This window comes from Hippopotamus amphibius, chromosome 12, assembly GCF_030028045.1.
Source record: "Hippopotamus amphibius kiboko isolate mHipAmp2 chromosome 12, mHipAmp2.hap2, whole genome shotgun sequence".
Lineage (NCBI taxonomy): Eukaryota > Metazoa > Chordata > Mammalia > Artiodactyla > Hippopotamidae > Hippopotamus > Hippopotamus amphibius.
The window spans coordinates 60,253,036-60,268,990 of record NC_080197.1 but is presented as its reverse complement, the minus strand read 5'-3'; the positions used below and the strand labels follow the sequence as shown (position 1 = coordinate 60,268,990).

Sequence of the window (15,955 nt, the reverse complement as noted above, 5' to 3'; positions counted from 1 at the left end):
CACATATGCACATGTTTTGTACCCCTGAGGATGGTGGCAGCTTTTGAGAATGTGAAGGAAAATGACCAGGATAGGGGAAATGAAATGGCCAGCAGTCTTTAGCATCCCTGGTCCTTCCTATTCACAGCCCAGAGGGGAGCCTGTTGGGCCCTAACAACTAAGAAGCAGCACAACGGTCCTCACATTGGCAACCTCAGCTGACAAGGAACAATTCTCCCTGTCATCCAAGGTCCAGACAATAAAAGGCAGCTGGAAACCACCCATTTCCTTATTGTTAAACTTCCTCGAGAATAACGAAGAGAATTAAGTATAATTAATAGCGATGACACCAACATATGAACTTCTGGGAAAACATAAAGTTAGTGGAAGAAAGGACTACAGAGGAGGACACTTTAAGAGTAACACAGTACATCCTTCCTGCCACGATAGTGGGAAGCAGGGAGGAAGAGAAGAGTGGAAGGGAAAAGGAGGAGAAAGGCAAACATAAAAGATGCATCACATGGACCTAAGCTGTGTGCTAAGCACTTTGCAGAATACAGTCTTGCTGCCCTGAAGTGACTTGTTATCCTGCGTGAACCCCTGTGAACCCCAGTGCCTGGGCTCTCAATTTCTACCTTCTTTTCTGCCCTCTTACATCCTACATATTTCGCATTGTCCAGACCCTGAAACTAGCCTCAGACACAATACAATCCTATTCCCACCTGTACATGCCGCACAGGTGTACTCTAAAGCAGGACTTCTGCCCATCTCTAACATTCGACGACAGAAGAGAAAGCCTCCATCACATATAAATTCCCTTTCCCCAGCGCTGGTTGATTTCCCAGTTGTTCCTTCACGTGTGAACCATGGGAACTAATATAGGTTTGACAAATGAAGAGATTTGCCTTTTATTTATAAGCGTCTGTTTTTATATGAAGTACAATACAAACATCAAATTTTGGTCAGGGTGAGAGAAAAAGGTAACAACCTTCAGAATCCCAACATTATAATTATTCAATATTGCATTACAATTGCTCTTCAGAAGAGGTTCTGAGTGGAATAAATATGGAAAGTGAATTACTGCACTCCACTGAAAGGGAGCATCCCTCGAAACAGAAACTGCAGTAATGATTAAACTATTTATAAATGCTTCGAGTATGGCTGCTTTGGCAGGAACTCATTTAAACAAAAAAGAAGGCATCGTGTTCAAATTCCATACTACATTTTCTTAAGGACAGTAAGAGAGAAAGTAGAAGCGAATGCCACAAAAATATCAAATTTTATCTTTGGCAAAAGATTGAAGGTTTCACATTGCTGCCCCAAACTACATATTCTGATTTTTTTTTGTCCAGACTTCATCTTGGCGTGGTGTGCCTCATGTTTATAGGACTTCTGAAACTCGAAATCGCCAGCATGGGGAGAGACCATTAAAGGCAGAGGTGTCTCCTATAAGCACAACATGTGACTGGGTAATATTGTCTGGATTAGCAGCTTTACAACCTAACTAAGCCCTGGAGCTACAATTATCTGGTTGCATTAAACTGAAATCACCTGAAAAACTTCACACTGAACAAGCCCTTGGAAATGTCTAATCTTACACTCAGAAGAGAAGGTGGTTAAAGACAAGAAAACAAAGGTTTCTGCTAGGAATAGTCTCATCTTAGAGCCAGTATATGGTTCGAAATGTTGATTTTTTTACGCCAGTTTTTAAACTTTTATTTAAAAAGGAGATTTAACCTGCCCATTCCCTTTCGAGCCAACATCCCAAGTATATATGTTTGATGAGGGTATAGAAGGCATAAGGAATAAAACTGCATTGCCACAGAGGGAATATGCAGACCCAGATATGAGGCCTTATGCTAATTTTAGCAAAATGTATGTATCTTTTTATACACATAAAGTTATGGCACTATATAAAGAGATACTTAAATGTGACATACACTGAAATCCTATTTACTGCCTGACTATCCATTTAAAAAAATAAAAACTCCAAGTAGTGGTTGTATTCATATTAAACTGTCTCAAAAATTCATTTTAGTTTATCTAAGGAGTTTTCTTTTTCTTGAATTTGTAAGACAAGCCTGAAATTAAAATTCTGATTTTAGTACGAGGTCACGGTTATTCCATGACGGATCAAAGACGCTGATGTTAGACTCCACATAGGGGTCTCACTGTTGTGCCTGCTGTGACACCTCGCTTGCCGCTGTTTCCTTCCTGCTCCTTGTTTGTCAATATTCATGCTGAAAATTCATTGTGTCAGGTTGCAACATATTCTATAAAACTGCATTCCCCAAAGAATAAGCAGTTTTCTGTACGTAAACGCAATGTATGGTGATTCGGCTACACTGTATCTCAAAGTCAAATGCCAAGATTTTCAGATGATAAAATTAAATCCTTAAACATACGCAAGTATTCAAATTCTTTATCTTACACATTACTGTTTTATTGGCCCAATTCCCATTTAGATAACAAATTAGCTACTCTTTCCCTCCTCCAATAAAATCAGTAGAAAAGCAAATTTCACTTCCCATCCCAAACTAACGTCTAACTACGTATATCAAGACTGGCCAGACTGAAAACTGGATTTCACTGCAGGGCACTTACCTGTGGTGGCAAGTAGAGGAAATTCACATGTAAAATAATGTGATTCCGCGAAGTGGCTGTTACTATTAAACAACATCTATGGTGACTGTGTTGCTTTCCATATGGTCATTCTGTTTGTCCACAAAAATTAATGTGTAATGCAAATTTTTAACTTGAGATACTTACTACTGTATTGATTTTTCTTAATGGCATGATTTAGAAACAATGTATAACATGTATTCACTGAGTATAGGTTAATCTCTTTGATACGGCTGGAGTTTCACTTAAGTATAATGGTTTATGTGCCGCACCATGAAATAAAGACATGATTAGATGTACTCTGAATTCTCTCCCTCAGTTTTAACAAATCTATAACAATAGAGAATGCCCAAGCACACCTGGACATTACTAGAAAGAACGTAAGGTTCATAGTCAAGATCTCCCTTATTTATGGTTAAGCCATATTATTTTGTAATTAAAAATAAAGTATAATACCAGGGTATATCTATACATCTCAAACAACCAGATATTTTCCTACTAGTTCAATAAATGTAGATTTGGGCACAACTTAACTTCAATATAGATAATTACATTTTAAATACATGAGTGACTTTGCTGATTTGATTAGAAAAGGCTCTCTGTTCCTATTTTATGATTTAAAATACTTTCGGTGAAAATTTAAAATACAGACTATTTCACATTAAGAACAAAATTTAGGACAACTGAAAACAACCTCTCACTCCGTTATTGGCCATGACTGTGGCAGGAGAGTCTCTTAAATCAGAACTAAGTTTCACATCCAGAGATGTTCTAAAATGAAACTCAGGGAAAAATAAAAAGCCATCCTCTACTTTTACTATTGCTGCATAAGGTGTGCTCCATGGATCAAAGCTTCATTTCCAGTTTGCAGCATTCAGATGACCAAAGATGCCTCTGGAGAAGACACTGGGAAAATTTACTTCCCTTTCAGGCCCTACAGAATATTCAAGCTCATTAGGCTGCCATTCAAAAACTATGTAGTTAAGATCTACAACATGCGGGTCTGGCAAACAGCAAAATTACATTTGTAGGATATCAGTATTCTGGATTTCCCTTCAATTTATATTTCTAAAATACAGTAAGTATCGGATGATTTACGAAAATTAATCAGCTACTAAAATCTCTGGCTGATACTAAAAATAAAATGTTTTCTTACTGTAGACAGTTTTAATTTTGAAGTGAACTTGGACACAGAAACAGAAAATATAATATTAATAAGACCAGAAGGGTTTGTTAAAATCTGTGAATAGCTCTGTGAACCAAAATAATTCATTACTGTCAAGACTGCAAATTTTTCTTTGGGCCAGTAAGCTGGCCATCAAAAGTTATTTTGTCTAATTTTGTAAACTTATGTGAAGAAACCCAAAGATTTGCACAGAAAAAGAAGTGTCATAAAGATAGGAGGAGTATTAATAAAATTTGAAAACCTTAAACTGAACTAATTGATTTGGAGTTATATACTGGTTAGAAGCTATTTTCTGATATAGAAGCGGAGAGAAAATGTTTAACCTGGTTATGGCTATAAATACTGCATCTCTTCTAAATTAAATCAATTTTCTTGATGAAACTAATTTCTTGCCTGAAAGGTACTAAAATGATTTCATTATAAAGAAGGTTTTGCTACAGTTCTGCACATTCCTGCACTGAAGCAAATGGTTCGACGTATGTGTGATGACATGCAAACTGGTTTTACAAAAAATGAGGGCATTTTGAAAACACTGGCAGATATGAAACAGACTAATAGGAAAGGTCTATTTTCAACTTTCTATACCAACCTGATCTTTATTCCCACTGAGATGTATAAATATAGTGTGCTTCCTCTTCGTATACCATCCTATTCTATTACAAACATGTATATACAGTAATAATCAAAGTAATGCAAATTAAAACTGCAATGAGATACCACTTTTCTATCCAACGGATACAATTTGAAAAGATCATACACAGTGCTACTAGCTGGGAGAAAAACAAATCCTCATATATAGTTAGTGAGAGTATAAATCTGTATACTTTCTGAGGGCAATTTGGCAGTATGTGTGAAAATTTTAAATGTGCATGAGTTTAAGCTCAGCAGTTCTACTTCTACTATTTTATCCTATCGAAATGATCACCTAACCATGTAAGATACATGCAGAAAAATATTCATTTGTAGCCTAATTTGCCAAAGTAAATAATGGAAAGCAAGTCTAATGTCCATCAACATGGAATTAAGAGTATGACATCATTTTAAGGGGGAAAAAGGTATCTTTATAGATGGATACAAAACAAACTATTAAAGTGGCTATCAAACATGCAATTGTGGAGGCTTTTACTTTCTCCTTTGTAATTCCATTACTTGGGATGTTTTTTACAAGTTTTTTTTTTTATAATCAGAAAGAAAGCAACAAGAATAAAGAAAAATACATGTATAGCCCTGTGAACTTGGAACTCTAGCTCATTCACTTCCATATCATAAAACATATATTATTTAGATAAATGCATGATTTACTAGAGACGTGTTATAAAGGTTTTAACAACCAAAGCTATATTTCTCTGTTGCCAGCTTATAAATAATCTCTAATATTTCCTTTGTTTCGGAGTTTATAATGTTTTCTGTGTAAGATATATTTTTCTGAACCAGATGAATACATAAATAATATTCCAGTTTAAGATAATAACAGTCATTTCTATCTTATATTTATTTCAACTGTAACCAAGACATTAAAATTAGGAAATGCTCAATAACTGCTCTTTAGTAATTCAAAGAGAAAAAGAATTAACACTAAAGCCATTATTTCAAACATGAACTATTTAACTTGTACATTTGTTAAATTTAATTTTTCATTTTCTATGAGTGGTCCTTATTTTCATACAACCAGTCCATGTAAGTACTACTCTTTATGTATTGTCTGCATATAATGTTTAAATAAAGTCATTCTAAAAATCCTAAGTTGCCCCATTGAATAGTTATATTATAGAATGATTTAACTGACTAACCACTTAACAAAAGAACAACAGGATTTTTCATTAAGTATACATGTGGTTATTATATACTTTTAAAGTATATCCATAATTATGATTATAACTGTATATACTGAAAGTCCCTTAACATACTCCAGAGAGTAAGGTCCCAGTATTATTTAATAACAGTTTCTCCATCTAACTATACCTGGAGCTTCCACCTGACTAGAAATATTCCTTATTTTGAAGGAGCCAAAAATACCAACCATATTTTTTCCCATTCATGATCTACATGTCTCTTGTATAATGGTTCTGAAGTTAATCTGAGCTCAAGCCATTTAACTTACCAATTTGCAAACTGACCAAGATGACCATCCAACGATGTTGGGAAGATTTCAGTTCTGAATGTTGCCAAGTAGGTGTAAGGGTTGATGGTTTTAAGCCAGTCATTGTTTTCCATATTTGGAGGAGAAACAGGGGAAGAAGAAAGCTCTCCTACTTTGTTTGTTGTATTGTACTTCCCTAATCTTGAGTCTATGGGTTTGCCATATAGTTTAGAGTAGACATCAGTGGACAGAAAGTCCAGGAGTGCTCTGCTGCAGCCTAACTAAAGATGGCTTCTCATGGGTTGATCTGAGACACGGGGTTACTAATGGAGACTAAGATGCGTACAAAGCAAATGGAGGCAGCTTTGTACTCTGCCGGCTGCCTCCGCCTTTAGTGACACATAGAGGGAAATATCCATTTTAGATGTTTTTGTCTTAACCTATGAAAAATTCGACATTCTTTTTAACCAAAAGAGAAGATGGCTCCAATGTAGAATGATATATGTATCAAGTATTTTGTGTTTATTAGTTCATCTGCTACACACTAATATCATTGTCTAGCATTAAGTGAACATTTTGGATTTGGGCCAAGTTCAGTTTTTGGCCATGAAATCTATGCCTTCAACATGATACAACTGGTGTGCATATATATTAAAAATTTTGGTTTTAGTCTTATATTTTAATAATATTTCTCATAAAATGTCTACATAGGTGTCACATCACATTGACTATTAAAAACGCTTATTTCAATTTTTTTAATATCATTTTCTCTGTCGATTTTCTCAAATTATTTATAAATACTGATTTTTCAAAAGGACTGTTTGAAGTAAAATATTTTAGGATGGTCATATCAGTCATTGTCAGTCATATAAAACTTCAATGTTTCAAATTAAAAAAAAGCTCAAGGAAATTAAAATAATAATTCCACATCAACGATTATCAACCTAGCATCATACCACCTGAGTGAAACTGCAAGAGACTAAGAGCCAGGAATACATTCTCATGTTATCAACTTTCTGAAATTTTGGCTCTTTTTGCCTCAGTTCCTCCATATTATAAACACTGACATGTTGGCAGCTAATCAAGTAATGATTGGAAAGTGCTTAAAGCTAAAATATTCTTGGAAGAGAAGTAGTGTACAGGTGCAAAGTAAAAGATATTTTTTAAATGTTTCCCACAAATTGAGAAAAAAAAACATAAAATTCTTCTTGGGCCATGTTTACTAAAGGATAAAGTATTCCAACACCACCATTATTGTAGGGAAATGGGTTTGCCTGGGGTTGATTCACCTCACTTATTTAATATCATATACCCCCAAATATTTCCAAAAAGCTTTGACACAGCTTATAATGAAATACAAAGTGAAAAGACCATAGGTAAATGACAAAAGAAGAGGAGATTTATGAAATAGTCATGCCAAAACCTAAGAGAAGCTCTAGCAACTGGGAATTAAAAAAATATAAGATTTTTACCAATCATTTTTTCAAGATAGAAATATAATGGCATACGAAGAGAACATTAAAAATAATAATAAACAAAAGCATGCCTGTTCCTCAAGAAAAGAGAAATGTACCACCTATCAACATCAAGAGTGATTTATTTTTGGCGATGCCACAGAAGGGGTAGTCATTTGTACAAAAACTATTTACTGAGTGTCTCCTGTGTGCTAATATTGTGCTGGGAGGTAGGGATATGAAGGGGAGAAAGAAAGGCTTGGTCTCTGCTTGGAACTTATAGTTCCAAGATAAGGAGAGGAATATTAATCCACTAAGCACAAAAAGATGAGTATGTAATTCCAGAGTAAGTTAGTTCTGGTAGAAAGGAAGGTAGTATGAGGATGGATAGTAAGGAAACCATATCTAGACTGCAGATTGAGCGAAGACTCATTGAAGAAGTTAGGCCCAAAATGAAATCTATTTGATGACTTAGAGTTCACTCAGAGCAAAGTGAGGATGGTTAGAAAGCATAAGAGAGAGAGAGACAGAAAGACAAAGACAGAGATAGAGGCAGAAAAAGACAGAGAGAGACAGAAAAGACCGAGACAGGAGAGAGAGAGACAGAGAGACAAAAAAGACAGACACAGGAGACAGAGAGACAGACAGACAGATAGAGACAGCGACAGAGAGAGAAGAGTCTGTGCTAAGGCCCAGAGCAAGAAAGAGCTTGGGGCCCTTGAGCACTGGAAGGAAAGATCAGAGTGGTTGAAGCAGAGCACTGTAAGACAAGGCTGGGGAAGTTCGATAGGTACCAGAGAAGCAGAGCCTTGTAGGCACAGTAAGTCTTCACTGGAAAGCAATAAAGAGTTCTTGATGGCATTTCAAAAGGCAAAAGCAAAAGCAAGAGTCAATTTCTATAAAACCATTTCCCATACTGTCTCTTAACATTCAGGGTCTGGGCAAAGTCTTTCTGGAGCTAATTGTTCAAGGTGAAGTTTTACGGAACTTGTCAGAAAAAGGTTGAGAAGGAACTGTACTGAGCCTCCCTTTCCAGAGGAGGAGAAATCCGAAGAACAGAATTTTCAGGAAGCACATTTTGTGGCACTTGGACAGGAGGCTTGCAGAGGAGATCCAGGTTTGGCATGTGGTGACTTGCCCCTGGAGAACAAATTCTTAGTGTGACTCCCCAGACACAAGGCTCAGAGAACCGATATTTCTGAGGTAAATAGATTGTAGCCATCAGGGAGTTGAGGCACCAATAGTTGGAACCCATTGCTTTGTTGTATTAGAAGGAGGAAATAGGAAGTTGATTTCTTTTTTTCTTTCTTCTTTTCTTTTGTTTAGCCTTGCTAGGTCCACTCATCCTCTCTCCTTGACAGTCATCACTTGACTGTAGCTTCTTTACGTCTGTCTGTCTCTCTCCAGTGCCTTTCTTTCTAACTTGGTTAAGCTTGCTTGCTTATGTTTTCCAGAATATTTCATTCTAGGTGAATGTATGATAGTCACAACAGACATAATGAAGAGGATCTTTTTGTTAACATGATCAAAGGCAGGTGGTGCTCAGAGAAAGGCTAAGAAATCACACAATAGTGATCACTTGTGGAGCTGGTGGTTAAAAACATGTCCCTTCAATAGAAAAGATGCCAAAGAATGGCTTGCACAGCCGTATGGGTCCAGGATGGCCATGCCATTGCTCATCTCTCTGGACTGACAATAAAATTTGTCCCAAAGCAATACTTCCACACTTGCCCATCACATTACCTTGCACAGAACAGCGCTTAGTAAACGCTTAGTCTTGAATGAAATGCGTTCTCTGTGCCGAGGAGGGAAGAGTAACTACAAAGAGGCCTTTCACAGGCTTGTATTTACCCTACAAACCAAATGCCCTCCTATTTGAATGTTCCTCTGTGTGATCATTGGTCCTGGCCCTTGATCTGTAAGGTTGATAAGACTTTTCCCATTCAGTGGAGAGTCAATATTGACAAGCAAAATTTATCTTCTGTAGCTACAGAGAAATGGGGTCTATAGAGAAATAGGGGTGCATAAGTCCTGTATCACACCAGCCCCTTTTCCAAAAAGAATCATACCTGTTTTAGACCTTTCAGGGGCATGTTTCAGTGTTGTTTCTTATTTCTATTTCTTCCATCTAATCAGACAGCAGCCTGTAACTTGCCTCATCATTACATATGGCCATTGACAGTTGACAGCTGTCAACCAGGCAAGTTCACATACGTTGCTTCACAATCACATGGCATCGCGAAGAGTGGGGTGAGATCCCAGGCCAACATGCCATTGAGCAGCCTAGAATGAACCACTGCAGCTGGAAACCACCTCTCTGAAATAAAATAGATTGCACACTTGTACATTTAACCTCAGGATCTCACCATTAAAAAATACACCACATTCAAATTAAATGGTCTTTTACTTCACTCAGTACTCTTAGACCACTTTTGTTCCGGTACTTACTTCTGATGCTAGTGCTTTTCTTCCCTTTCTATTCAAGTTAATATCCTACACAAAAAAGGTGGTGAGGGGGAGTGGAATGGTATTGTGGTATTTAGACCACAAGGAAACCCTGTTCCTTAAGATAGAGAAGTAGGCATATGTCCAGTTTAAACTTGACCAAGCACTGCCTTTAAATTTAGTGAATGAGAGATCATAGGAGTTAGGAAACAACAGTTAAATCACAAAGATGGAAGACTTCAGAAATCTCTCTAAACTGCCTATTTTCAAAACCACCTCTAGTTTGAAGTATGGTAGAATAAAGTTGCTGTCAAGAGCACAAATTGAATGTTGAAAGTCTGTGATAGTAAAGTTTTGTTCTGTGTGTATAAATATAAATTTATGAGGCAGCATCTTCCCCAGTATAATTTATTCACCTAACACATTTTACATCATCACTGCAGTATTTATGTCTACCTATTCCAAGCAGGTCTTATGGAAAAGATTTTAGTCAAGACACAAATCACTTGCAGCTAGTGATTTCTAACCTTTATTACCCCCGTAAGAGATAGAGAACTTTTAAGACACAGCCTAAACATGTCAAAAGGTTGGTTTTCCATTAATATCAGCAGGAGCAGAAAACGACACTGCAGTTGTCCTTGGAACAGAGAAGCTGACAGATTTGCTGAAAGGTTCAGCCCTTGTAGGATTTTGTTAAAAATCTAAAGGCAGCAGCATTTCCCTTTGAAGTTCTGAAACATCTTGGAATTCAAAAAGCTCAGAAAAGAATAACATGGACAATTGGGTTTTTCAAAACTACATTTTAATTTAGCTTTTAAAATATTATACCTAGTCATTAAGGGTGTCAACTCATTCAAAGGTACAAGGTGAGTTCATTAAGAATGATCACTGAAGGTACCCAAATAGATTTCCGATTCTGAGGACGTATGCCAAGGTCTAATATGTTTAATTTAAAAGTCCTACCTTTCCCCTGGGCATGCCCAGCAATTCTAATTGAAAGGCACTTAACAGAAGCAGGCCCACAATTCTGAGTATTGTATACTGGCTCTCATACTGAAGGTCTTTTCCATTCAAAATGTGAAAAATCAGATTCCAGATCACTTGTCCTTTATAATTCCTGTAATCTTTTCTAGTTAAACTTAACATCTGAGTATTACAGTAAAACCAACAACCAAGACTGAATCTCCTGGAGTTGGCACCTATATTGTTCTGTATTGGAAGACTCAAAAGAGAACTGTACACTGTTTGGGTAGCAGACAGAGGCTGAGTGAGTCAGCTGAGACTTACACAAAAACCTACTTCTACTAAGATTTGTATAATTAAACATACTGTACTTCTTCAAGATAAATAACAGGTCTTAGCTATTATTCTTATAAACCTGATATTTAGGAAATTACCTTGGTTCATTCTTTTCCTAATTTTTTATGGAGCTGATAAAATTTTAACTTTTGCCTAGTTAACAGGCAAAAGCATACAAACATTGAACAAGAGCAGTCTCGAACTACATGTCGGAGATATGACTTAGAATAGCAGGAAGTTCTTTTATTCCCTCACTCAATATTTAGATGACCCCCTCGAATTCCAAAAAAAAAAACAAGTAATCTCTGTATTTAATAAATTGTAATAAAATAGCTACCAAATGTACTGCCTTGTCTCTCCTGGTCTGACAGTCTATGTTATACTCTACATCTAAATTTGTGTGAAAGTTCTAATCTTCTTTAAGGAGAGATCCCAGTCCTTACTGAACTCAGCTGGTCAAATATTTTAAAAAGGAATCTACAAAGCATATATTCTATCAGAGCACAATACACCTCAGCATCACAACCCCAGTTCTTCAAGGAAGTACTGCTAAAAAAAGAAGTACAGGTCTTTGTTTAATTTACTAACTTAAGTTTACTGTTTGTTTTCCATTCTACAAATCTCAACATTACAAAATGAACACATCTCCACAGCGAGGAAAGGGGGGAAAGAAAAGAAAACATCTCCTATATATTCATAAAGATGAACACATTCCCTAGAAAATAGACTCATTTCTCTTATTCCATAGAGGAAAAAAAATGGCTATGACAAATTCCAACTGTATCAGCTCTATGGAAAACTCGGAAGACAATGAAACAAGTTAATTTCCTAAATTTTAGGCTTACAAAGAATGAAAGCAAAGACCTAGGAAATTTTACCTCTAAGTATCTAAGCCAGAAACAGTTGCTGTTAAAATTTGCCACAGTTGCCTTAGTTTTTACATAGAGAATGTGTTTGGTTTCACAGGTAATTAGTAGCCTTGAGCACATGTAACTTACAATCACTGAATGAAAAGATTTGCTTTGGTGAATTAAAATGGAACAATTTCTCTAAAATAAAGGGGAAAAGGCCAAAAAAAAAAAGTTAAGGGGATTAATAGGCAAGTGTTTCATCTATTTTTGCATTTAATTTGATGTTACGAAAGCTTTAGGCATCTAAAAATATACCTCTTTTATTCTTGTAAATCTGCAAGATTTGGCTTTTGGAATAGAAACAGTTTAGGTGGAGAGGGAATTGTTGAATTGTGTCTATGTTTAAAAAAAAGGGGGGGTTGACCATAACCCGAGGCCCTCGCTCCTGCAGAGTGCCTGTTGTTATGAAAGCAAGGTGCTCCACACGATCTAATCATAGCACTAAACCTTGTTACAAGCCCTTTTACAGCTCCAATATCTGGGTTACATGGAAACACGCTGGAGAGCCTCCTTGTACTATGAAATAAATGTCATTCTGACTGGCATCCTCTCTTCCAGCAAGTAATTTCCCTCCGCTGATAAATCGATACAGCAAAAACAAATGAGAACGCACAATGGGCACAGCGAGGATTACATTTTTATTCATTTCAGAGCCCCTGCAGCCAAGTTTTTTAAGCACAATAGCAGAAAATGATGCACTTGAGCCAGGAAACAGGAGAGATACATAGAGACATTGAGATAAGAAAAGACAAAAAAAAAAAAGAAAAAGAAAAAAGGAAAGAAATGGAAACAAAGAACCAGGAGACAGGAGGCAAGTGTGTCTCCACCAAGCAGTTCAGACACAAACTTTTGTTTGCAAGTAAGATTATTATTTCAATTCCTGCCCAGCTCCTCATAAGCAGGATTGACGAAATACCGGTACATCTTTTTTTATTCTATAAGGTTGCAAATAATTTGAAAAGGATCTAAGATCTTACTTTTCTTTGATTGACTAAATATTGATAACATAGGATCCACACATGAAAACTTATCTAGGAAACCCAGAACTAGAAATGGTAGAAAAGACGCAATTGATCCTTATTCATCTCCGGAAGTCCCCTCAAGTCATTTGCTTTTTATTGCCTTTAAGGCAAAGATGGGAAGGGCAAAACAAAAGAGAAGCAAGAACACAGTGTCTATTCATAAGAGAAATGGGAAATTCCTATACAGATATCTTTTAAGATTGACTTTATAAGTCCCTAAATAATTGAATGGGTTATTATATAAAAAGGAATGCGGTACACATTTTAAAGTAAAAAAATTTGAAGATATTTTGTCTATGGAAGGGAAAATAAAAAGACTATTTCATAAAATCTTGAAAACCCCATATTTCCTATGAAGAGATAGTATGAAATTTTCCATTATTTATCATGGTATCTAATCCTTCCTAAGGCAATGGAACTAAAAATGAGAAGATTATAAAGTCCTAATAAAGCTTTATAGATGATATGCTATTGTAATCCTTAAACTCAAAATTACTTCTTGGGTAAGTTACTCAACTCTCTGTGCCATAACCTCCTCATCTATAAAAATAGGGATGAAGGAAAAATTAATGACCTCAGGGTATTTGAGAACATTAAATGAGTTACTATAAGTAAAGTGCTTAAACAGCTCCTGACTCAGAGTTCATGCTACGTACGTACCTATGATCAACACCATCTTTATCATCACCATCATCGCCACCATCACCATCATCGTCACCATCACCATCATCGTCACCATCACCACCATCATCATCACCACCATCATCACCACCACCATCAACACCACCATCATCACCACCATCATCACCACCACCATCACCACCACCATCATCACCATCACCACCATCATCACCATCACCCCTATCATCACCACCATCACCATCATCACCACCATCGTCATCACAATCATCACCATCACCCAATTCTTCCCAAGCTACAGTTGGTTATCTGGGTGTTGTCAACATTTTCTGTTTGACCTATAGGGTAACAGTGTGCTCATACAACATTCTTGGTGCTACTGCATAATACTGAACTAGATGGACTAAGGGTCTCACCTGGTCACAGTTTTTAAATATTCTTAACTCTTTTGTGATATGCCAGAGTCAGTACACTCTCTCAGAAGAGCAAGCTAGAAAACGCATCACTATATCCAATCCATTAGTATTCTTTCCATTTTTTTCTTTAACTACTGAAGTCTAGAAGATAATGTATATTTTTTCCTCTTTAAAATATATATATGAAATTAATATTTCCTACTATCTTTCCAATGATAATCCTAAGTCAGGATTTAATATATTATACTCTTCATGTTATTTGTGATCTTTCTCCTTTGGGCTTTAATTTGATTAGTCTTCCTTCTACAAAGTGCTTTCATTAGTGTATACCTCCTCAGTCATTCATTACTGTACTTTGTTGGTCCAACTATGTTACTCTTTAAGAAGAGGTAAGAAACAGAGGAATAGATCACACTGGTTCTTCATCTGTATCACAGACTTCAATAACAAATGAAGAGAAACAAGAAAAGAAAGCAAGGCGAGAAGAATGGAGGTGGGTTCTCCTGGCCTCTGCCATTCCTTCTCTCTTGTATTGCCAATCAACGCAGGTCTTTGTAGGTTTAAATCAGTCTCTCAATATTTTTTTCACTATCATCCTCCCCAATGAACCTTTTTATAAATCCTTCCTTAAAGCCTTCCTGCGAAATTTTAACACAGCAGATATACTGCATATTTACTGTATATGTATCTGTGCTTTTGCATCCAAAGGATAAGCCTTTTACCTCCTAAAAACCAACTTTTGCCCTTTTAGTGGCAACATCATCTTGAGAATTCATGGACTAATTCTTCTTATGAAAATAGCTTTCCACTTAGTACACTGGGTCCCACGTAACTACAGAAGGTGAGTTGAAATTCAGTTGAGTTGTGTGTTTGTGTTTTGTTTGGAGCAAACCTTTGAGTACTAATCCATGGCTGTGTAATTTATCTTACCCCAAATCTAAAGCAGTACTTTGAGGGTAGAAGATCTATGGTAGCTTGTGAAAGATGCTTTAGAAGCTACAAAGCAGTTTAAGGACAAGAAGTAAGGGGGATGGAGAGTAGAGTGGAATTGTTTCCAATTAAAGCAGCTAGGGAATTAGGTAGGTGGAATGTAATTATCTACATTGGAGTTTGGCCAGGATTCTGGGTTCTTTAGAAAAAAAAAAAAAAAAGGCTCTGTGATCTTTAATGAATAGAGAGGTAGGTCCAAGTTTAACATCTCATCCCAAAAAAATGAAATAAGATTTCTAAGTCCTTCTTTCCCGGAACATAAGTGGCATTCTCCTTTAACGAATGTGAAACCGCTTATAAGTCCCATACTTCAATTTGAAATAATTATTTCATAAAGCGATGGCCTTCGAAATGGGAGTGTTGAAGAAGAGACGGTAAAATAGCTCCTGCAGTCAATGAAAGAAGAGGCACAAATTTATAGCAAATAAAAGTCAAACCTGCAGCGTTTTGAGATACAAGTTTTGCTAAGTCGTAGCTACAGCTATCTAAAAGTGAACATTGCATCAGCGTTTTTTGTTTTTCTTTTTGGTTACCTGATGAAGTAATTCTTAAAACAGGTTAGTTTTGCTCAGAGTGTACAAACCCTTCCCCAATGACTGGGCTCCAGGGCAGTGTAATGAAAACTGATATCCTTTGCAAACTCGGGAAGCCCAAGATATGTGCACAATAAATGTAAGCAGACATTACATCCTTCATAATCAGGGCAGAACGAAGATGTGAACTGAATAAATGCTTGAGAAAAAAATCATAGCTTCTATTAGATGCAAAGACTGAAGTGTTAGACACCTTTTAGCTCAACTTTCATTTAATTTACGGCTTTCCTTTCTGGAGTCTGAAGGGAGTGAAAAATGCTTCTCTAATTTTTTCCCCTTTCATGACTCGACCACGAGGATGAAATCGGGGTACTTTAAT

At 36.5% G+C, this 15,955-nt stretch overlaps 1 protein-coding gene across 23 annotated transcripts in view; it reads right to left on the bottom strand.

Moving 5' to 3' along the window:
• The window catches only part of SOX5 (SRY-box transcription factor 5), a 952,888-nt gene that overhangs the window by 657,870 nt on the left and 279,063 nt on the right, over nucleotides 1-15,955 (bottom strand). Inside the window, exon 1 of one of the 23 annotated variants that reach the window (XM_057701103.1) lies at nucleotides 9,391-9,534. The exons of the other annotated variants lie outside the window; for them this stretch is intronic. The gene's annotated coding sequence lies outside the window, so the exon portion shown is untranslated. Of the gene's footprint in view, nucleotides 1-9,390; nucleotides 9,535-15,955 lie in introns of those variants that run through there. 23 annotated transcript variants of the gene reach the window in all.